Source organism: Hylobates moloch, unplaced genomic scaffold (genome assembly GCF_009828535.3).
Source record: "Hylobates moloch isolate HMO894 unplaced genomic scaffold, HMol_V3 SCAFFOLD_2, whole genome shotgun sequence".
In the NCBI taxonomy this organism is placed as follows: Eukaryota; Metazoa; Chordata; class Mammalia; order Primates; family Hylobatidae; genus Hylobates; species Hylobates moloch.
Genome location: NW_026652277.1, coordinates 120,290,857 through 120,299,976, shown reverse-complemented (window position 1 = coordinate 120,299,976; position 9,120 = coordinate 120,290,857). Strand labels below are relative to the sequence as shown.

The window sequence follows — 9,120 nt, the reverse complement described above, 5'->3', positions numbered from 1 at the left end:
CAAAACATAAAAGATGTGGCTGGCTGCTTCTAACAGCATAGATTCATATGTGTACACAGAGATTACCTGAAACTGGAACTTATATTTAAAAGGGAGGCATAGTGTAAAAGTTTGAAAATTTGCAGCCTGACCATTACAAAAAAAAAAATTCAGGAGAAACTGAAGCCTACTCTAGAAATAGGAGCCACTTGTTAATAGCCAAGATAATGGAAAAAAATACCTCCAAGGAGCTTCAGAGACCTTCACGGCAGCCCCTCCCACAACAAGCCAGGAGACCTAAAAGGGAAAAATGGTTTAGTGTGTCAGGCCCGGGGCACTGCTGCCCTGTACAGCCTCAAGACATGGCACCCTGCATCACAGCTGCTTCAACTTCAGCTGTGGCTAAAGTGGCCCCAGTTATATCTCAGGCCACTACTCCAGAGAGTACAAGCCCCAAACCTTGGTGGCTTTCATGTGGTGTTTATCCTGCAGGTACACACAGGACAAGAGGTGAGGCTTTGTAGCCTCCACCTAGATTTCAGAGGATGTAATCTGTGGATGTCCAGGCCGAAGTCTGCCGCAGGAGAAGAACCCTCATGGAGAAGCTTTACTAGGGCAGTGTGAAGAGGAAATATGGGGTCTGAGCTCACACAGAGAGTCTCCACAGAGACACTGCCTAGTGGAACTGTGAGAACAGAGCTACCATCCTCCAGGCCTCAGAATGGTAGATCCACCAACACCTTGTATCATGCACCTGGAAAAGGCACAGGCACTCAGTGCCAGCCTAAGAAAGCAGCTGCAGGGGTTCTATCGTGCAAAGCCACAGGGATAGAGCTGTCCAAGTCCTCAAGAACCCACCCTTTGTATCAGTGTGGGTTGGATGTGAGACATTCTGAAGTCAAAAAAGATTATTTTAAAGCTCTGAGATTTAATGACTGCCTGCTGAGTTTTGGACTGCCAAGAGGCCTGTAACCTCTTTGTTTGGTTGATTTTTCCCTTTTTGGAAAGGGAGTATTTACCAAAGGCCTATACCCCCACCATATCTTTGAAGTAACTAACTTGTCTTTGATTTTATATGATAATAGGCAGAAAGGACTTGCCTTGTCTCAGATGAGACTTTGGACTTGGACTTTTGAGTTAATGCTGGAATGAATTAAGACTTTGAGGGGCTGTTGGGAAGGCATAATTGCTTCCTAATTTTGGAATGTGATAAGGACATGAGATTCAGGAGGGGCCAGGGGCAGAATTATATGGTTTGGTTTTGTGTCCTCACCGAAATCTCATGTTAAATTGTCATTCCCAGTGTTAGGGAGGGACCTGGTCAGAGATGACTGGATCACGGGAGTGGTTTCTAATGGTTTAGCACCATCCCTCTAGCGCTGTCTCATGACAGAGTTTTCATGAGATCTGGTTGTTTAAAAGTTTGTAGCACTTCTGCCTTTGTTCTCTCTTCATCCTGCTTCTATCATGTAAGACATGCTGGCTTCTGCCATGATCGTAAGTTTATTGAGGCCTCATGAGCCTCATGATTGTAAGTTTCTTGAGGCCTTCCTATACAGCCTGTGGAACTGTGTCGATTAAACTTCTTTTCTTTGTAAATTACTCAGTCTCGGATATGTCTTTATAGCGTGTGAGAGTGGACTAATACAGAGGGTATCCTTGTTTTTTCCCCAAATTTTAGAGAAAAAAACGTATAGTTGTTCACCATAGAGTATAATGTTAGCTGTTGGCTTTTCGTGTATGTTCATTATTCTGTTGAGATAAATTCCTTCTATACCTAATAACAGTTTTATAACAAAAGGTGTTGGTTTTTCTGAAAGTTGTAATTTGTGAGAACTTGGGTGGGCCCGGAAGACATTATACTAAGTGTAATAAGTAAGATGTACAATATTCCATGATTGCTCTAATAAGAAGCATCTAAAATAATCAAAGGAATAGAAGTAGACAAAACTTTGGTTACCAGGAAATTAAAGAGGTGCTTATGGTAGTTGTTGTTTAATGTTCATAATGTTCCAATTATACAAGATAAGCAGGTTGCAGAAATGTGTACAACCTAGTGTCCATAACTAACGATAAGGTTTTGTGCGCTTACAAATTTGTTAATAGTATCGATATCCTATTAAATTTTTTTTTACTGCAAAAAAGAAAACAATAAGAAAAGGAGATGGGATAGTTTTAGAGGTGAAGAATATGTTTATTACCTGTATTGTGATGATGGCAGCATAAATGTTTACATGTGTCCAAACTCATCAAATTGTATTCATTAATTATGTGTAATTTTTATATACCCATTTTACCTCAATAACATTGGAAAAAATAAAAATAAAAATATTGAAATCCATTTATACTATTAAATAATTTAAAATTAATATATAATAAAATTTGACTTATTGTTAATTTAAATATTAACTTTAAACTCTAAATAAACATTAAGTGGCAGAGAAGTATTAACATACACCCTTAAAATTGATATGGAGCTAGTGAGTCATCTCCTTATTTTTGGATATATGATAAAGTCTTTGACCAATATTGAGTTATATTCTGAGTCATATGTGTTCTTAATATGTAAATCACTATCAACACAAAATTAAATCGACTGGGTGAATGAATTAGCAAATATAGCCTAACAATTCTGTAAGCTCCTTTTCTAATCCTTGTGAACATCCCTAGATTTGGTTAGGGATTCACTTGGCTTCAGCATGGTACAACAAACCACAATTTTAAGAAGGCTCCGGAGAAGTACTTTTGGGAATATGTCTGTAGTGTTCTAAATGTTTTGGAGCCTTGCTCTGGTCTTCCTCCTGCTTTCCTTCACTTATTTTTTGTTTCATATCCCCAAGGAAAACTTCAGGCACTCGATACTGCAATACATTGTTATGGACGTTGTGTTAGAAAAGACAAGGTGCTCCAAGGCACAGAACAGGGCACATTATTTATTCCATGAGGTCAGGATGTCTTTCCTGAGAAAAATTTGAAGGAATAGTATGAATACTAAATAGACAAAGCACTTTTTCCAGAACAGAGACAAATAGTATTTTTTAGAGCTTGAGTAAAAAATTTAAAAAAATCTATCTATGTATCTATTCATCCATGTGTATGCACATGTGTATCCTTGTGCTCTTCTCAGCTTCAGCTGAGATTTCAGTGGTAATTATATCCACAGATTAAAGGCATACACTAGATGACCTATGCAGAATATTCAAGAAGATGCCCTAAAACCAGTATTGTGGTCTTTGGCCCATCCTAATATAACAAGCTCTCGCTGAAAGAAGCTGAGAAATATACTTGGAAGATATTTTTGGAAGAATATAGAATGTATGCTTTTCTCCCAATGGAAATAGAAAATGTTTGCTTCCCCCTCACCTCAAGTTAAACAAGCCATATATTTCAAAGAAACTTCTAGGAAATTCAGGACGTGTCTTCGTGACTTACAATACATATAAGACAAGGTTCTGAATAAAAAGGAGAAAAGTTTGAACCATTAGCTTGAAATGGCAGAATAGTAAAGTGATTCGTAATTTAGAATAAATGTGGAAATCAATGAATATTTCTCTGGCTCAATTATTCGTCACATTGCAGATCTCGCTGGAAGCAATTTTGAGTAATCGTAGAGAGGCTTCTCTGTAGAGACAGTGACCCACAGGGTGGATAGATTTAGGATAACCAAGAACTAAGGGAGAAATTAGAAACGAAAAGTACCATAAGGATATGTTGTTGTGTATGTCCAAAGGGGAACTCTTCAAGAAAAAGAAAGTTACTCAAGAAAAAAAAAAAAATCAGGTTAAAATAACCACCAAGATTAAGGAGACTCCAAATCAGATTACAGCAGTATCATTCTTTTTATTATCTCTTATTCTCCACTGCTCCAAAGTAATAAAGTTCAGAAACTGTAGCTAACAAATGAGTAAAAGGAGATACAGAATAAAGAAGACAGTTGCATTAACTTTAAAACAAATTTTGAAATTGTTACTGTTAACCTTGAGAAAAATAAAACAGATAAACTAAAAAATCATGTAACTAAACAGCATTCCTAAAAGCTGAGAAATAAGCATTTAAAGAAAGAGATCTAAGTTAAGAAAACTGATATCTGGATTACAAAGCAAAAAAAAAAAAAAAAAAACCACCACCACCAACAACAAAAAACCATACCACACACCTCGAGAAATAGGCCCGTGCTCAGGTCTCAAGATCTGTTGAAGGGAAAACCCTCCTCCTACCCTGAAAATATTTGAGTTCACAGTGCATTGAATCTAACTGAACCTACAACACAACCCAAACACAGTTCAGTTCAAAACAGGTTGTAGATAGGCCTCCACATAGGAAACTTGACAAATTAAAGGGCATATCACCTTTGTTGGTGCATATTATTTACTTCAGTCTATTGTTGTTTCATACAAAATATACAGCATACAACAACAAAAAATAACTTTTTTATTATATAAAAAGAAAAGTTAACCCATATAAAAAAGAAAATAGTGAAAAGAATAAGGCTTTTAGATGATTCATATTTTAGAATTATCACGAGGAATTTTTAAATAACATCATAATTATATTAGAATATCTAGTGGAGAAAGTGGACTACATATATGAGGGGAGGTTTATGCAGAGAAATCAAGACTATAAAAATGAACCAAAAGGAAATAGTAGAAATATGATATCAGAAAAAAAGAACTTATTTAATGTTGTCAACAATAGCCTTGGAAAAACAGCATAAATGACCTGTAGACTGGAAGACAGGTCTATAAAAAATTACCAAAAAGTAAAAAGTGAAAAAGAGAAAGTGTGGCAAACTGGAACAATGAATTTGAGAATTGTGAATAAATATCAAATGGTCTCAAATGTGTAAAATTTTAGCCCCATTAAATCAGGAGAAGAAAAGCAATATGTGAATAAATAATGTCAAAATATGTCCAAAATTGATAAAAGATACAAATTCTGAGTCCCAAGAAGAATAAAGAACCTAAGAAAGATAAGTACAAGGAAAGGTGTATCTAGATACATTATCATCAAACTAAATATCAAGATATAGATTAATTGAAATAAAGCAGAAAAAAAGTCATTTCATACAGGTAAAAGAGATACAAATGGTTGCTGACATTTTCATTGCAAATAAGAAAAGTCAGAAGAAAATTGGTGGCACCTTTAAAGCTTAGGAAACACATTGTTAATGTGTGATGAATAAAGAAAAAAGTAGCAACTGTCAATTTAAAATTGTAAAGCTAGACGAAATATCCTTCTTTATCATCATCATTAAAAATGAAGATGGCTTTTTTCTTCTGGTCCTGATAAAATAAGACCAAATCATATAAATCTTCTACCCTTTTCTGAAAAGATACATGAAAGTTGGGTCTAATTTATAAAGCAACTACTTGAAAAAAAAATGGAGATCAGCCAAGAGCAGACAGACTCTGGTCGTGAATTCACGATCACTTGAAGGTTTAGAGATAGGAAGCTATGCAAGTAAGTCCTCATCCCTGTGATGTTCATCCAGGGAATAAGGACATCTCTGTGACGTGTTCAAAGGAAGCAGAGTGCATGTGAGAGACCTATAAAATGTCTGGTGAACTAGAAAAGTGAAGGCGGAAAACCATGAATCCTGAAAAAAGTCCAATAATCTTCCAAAAGAAAAGAGCCAGAGATTAGATCTCCAAAGACTGCAAACTTTAATGACTGGCTCATAAACTACAAACGAATTGAAGAAATCCAGAGTAGCCCATCAAAAGGCAAAGGATTTTAACATCAGAAAGTGAGTTTCTTAAGTAAACACAGCAAATAAATAACTTGATGAAACAATTTGGTTTCTTTTTACTAAGAAAAGGAAAAGATTTAATCCAGAAACTTCTAACTTACCATTTATAACTTGAATGATATCATCTAAACTTAGCATTAATAGAACAAGACAAAATTAAAAGGTGAGACTTGTTCTCAAGAGAGAAGTAAACCAACTGTGTAAAATATTAAGAAGCATCTTATTTTCTGATTAAGGCTAGGAGGACTATTATAAAGCATGATTATAACTGTCTTCAATGAGTAACACAAAACATAGCTTCAACACATGAAAATCTCCTCACAGAAATAGCAGTATCAGGAGAGAAACAGAAACAATAAAAAATGTATCTTGGTGGATGTATGAATAATTTGATGTTGGATATATTCCAAAGAGTAGAACTGCTGGATTGTGGCTCCTGCCTACATTCAGCTTTAGTACAGGTTTCTCAACTGTCAGATGTACATGAAAGTTTTCATTATTTCTATATTTATATTCTCAGCAAAACTTAAGCATTTGTTTTGCATAATAGGTACCTAGCATCTCATTTTGGTTAAATTTTTCATTTCCTGAAGGACTAATTATAGTAGCTTTTAATAAGCTTTCTAGTAATTGTGTTATTTTGTGATGTCCCTCCCAAATAATTTTCCAGTTTTTAAAGATTTGTTTTCTCCATTTTTTGTTCTGCAGAAGAATAGCCTTTTTGATATGTACATTAATATTTGATCGTGTCACTTCTGGAATGTTTTCTGATTTGATAAAATCCAAACTTTCAAATATGGCTCCTAGGGTGTGACATAATGTGGCATTTCATTTACTATCCAAGTTCATCTCTCACTCTGCCCTACTTGCACTTAACTCTACCAATTGGTTTCTTCAATAAATGGAATTATCTGTGCACCTCTGAGTCCTCTATGAGTAATAAGTGGTGCATATAAAGACTAGGCTTGATCAGACACAAATTTTATGTACCTTCTCAAGTTCTGGAACAACCTTTCATTTCCAAAGGCACAGTGTGAGTCTCACCTTGGAGAAGCTGCCCAAGCTGGTGGAAGTTTCCCCAGCTAGCATTCCCTGAATGTCCCACATGATGGGTGGAGTCACTCCTCCACTGCCACTTGAATAAAAAGGCACACCACACAATAGAGTATAGTGACCACTGCAATGAATCATTCATATACCCATTACAAAAACAGGAAACATTTCTTTAGAGGCTGTACCTATTGCCTGCTAACAACAAAGCTAAGGCTAATCTGGGTATGAGTGTTGCTTATAATAGAAAGGCACTGCCTACACAAAGGTTACACGTTCACCCTGTTTGCAGCTTGTGTCCAATGCCTGGTTGATAGAAAAATACTAAAGCCTGGCTCCTTTTATTCATATCATGATTACCGTGAATGGCTCTGTAGCTGGCCTGAGTATTCTGTTGTAATTGCATAGCTTTTTTACTTCCTCTTTCATAATTGTTTCTGAGAGCACTACCAAATAAATTTCCTGAATGCAAATTTCCTTCTCAGCTTCTGTTTTCTGGGGACTCTCATCTATACTCTTGAGCATCCATAGAGGGTTTTGATGATGCAATGTCATTATCAAATTTAGTGTGGTAGAGTTTGCTCCGCCTTAGGGTTAACTTTGAAAGTGGGAAATGAAGGAAAGGAAAGAGGTTAGCCAGTGTCTCTCCCTTCGCCCTTATCTAGATTTCACCACAGTGTGGTTTCTCCTTGTAAACTTCAATACATTTCTCTTCACGGCTCACATGGTCATCTTTTATTATCCTGTAGCACTGTTTCTATTTCATCTTGGCTCATATTATCTTTCCCCCTCCACTGTCTGTATTCACACATCCAAAACAAGAATTATGATAATGATCAAGACTTAACGTTCTGCTTTACGGAGGACCTGAGTTAGGACAGTGACTTTTAGAGTGCAAGTAGAAATAATTCTTATTTCCCTCCCACAAATATCTGATAATATCACTGCCTCTTATGTAACATCTGAGACTGGCCTTAAATCTGTTCAGTTACCTTGAGTTAATTAAAAACCCTTTGACAATGGTGGTAACAATATATATTTTTAAGAATCCTCTATTTGTGCTTGTCTTGTCATATTTGTACTTCTATATATGGTACAAAATATTTTTGCATTAAATTAAAATAATGATAAAGACTTTTAAAATGTGTATGTAGATATATATACAGTGTCTGATGCTCATCTTGTAGATTTGGGCTTTCATCTGGTTATAGTTGTCATTAGCCTGAAAAACTTGTTTTTAGCATATCTTTCAATGAAGATGTGCTAGAAATTCACACTGCTACTCTATGTCCAGAGAAAAAGAATCTTAATTTTGTCTTCATTTTCCCTCCTATTTTATAAGGTATTATTTACATATAGTAGAATTCATTACTTTTAAATATACAGGTTAATACATTTTGGTATTAATACATTAATTAATACATTATGTTACCATACCTAAAATCAAGATATAAAATGTACATAATTAACATATTATGTTACCATACCTAAAATCAAGATATAAAATTTCCCTCACCCTAACAAATGTTCCCATGCTCCTTTTCACTTTTCAGGTTTTGGGCAACCGCCAATTTGCTTTCTGTTATTATTGTATTTTTTTCCTAGAATCTAATGTAAATGGAATTATACAGTATATAAATTTTGCATTTTTCTTTTTTCAATTAGCATACTCTCTTCTAGAAAGACCCATGTTGTTTGAATGTATGTTTCATTCATTTTTATTACTGAGCACTATTCTAAAGAGTAGATATGCAACAATTTACTAATTTATCTCTTGTTAGACATTTGAGTTGCTTCTAATTTGGGTTATTGTGATTAATAATAAAGACATTCACACTTATACCTCTTTGTATGTACATATGTTTTCTCTTAGCTAAATACAAAAGAATGAGATCGCAGGGCCATATGGTAAACTAATGTTTAATTTTATGAGGCACTGCCATACTGTTTCCCAAAGTTGTACCATTTTGCATTCCCATAATTCCCATTATCAATGTATATGAATTATATTTGCTTCATACCATTGGTAATACATGGTTTCATCAGCTTTTTTAGTTTTAGTCATTATACTGAGTGTGATGGTCAATACTGAGTGTCAACTTGATTGGATTGAGAGATACAAGTATTAACCCTGGGTGTGTCTCTGTGGGTGTTGCCAAAAGAGATTAACATTTAAGTCAGTGGGCTGGGGAAGTCAGGTCCACCCTTAATCTGGTGGGCACAATCTAATCAGCTTCCAGTGAATATAAAGCAGGAAGAAAAATGTGAAAAGGAGATATGGGCAAAGACAGACCTATTTCTGGGCCAGAAAATAAACCGTTTTAACAATAATCAAATTTACA

At 35.2% G+C, this 9,120-nt stretch overlaps 1 pseudogene; it reads left to right on the top strand.

Annotated features, from left to right (window-relative positions):
- Positions 1-206: 206 nt before the first annotated feature.
- LOC116476795 (TAR DNA-binding protein 43-like) overlaps positions 207-9,120 on the top strand; it is a 28,436-nt pseudogene continuing 19,522 nt past the window's right edge.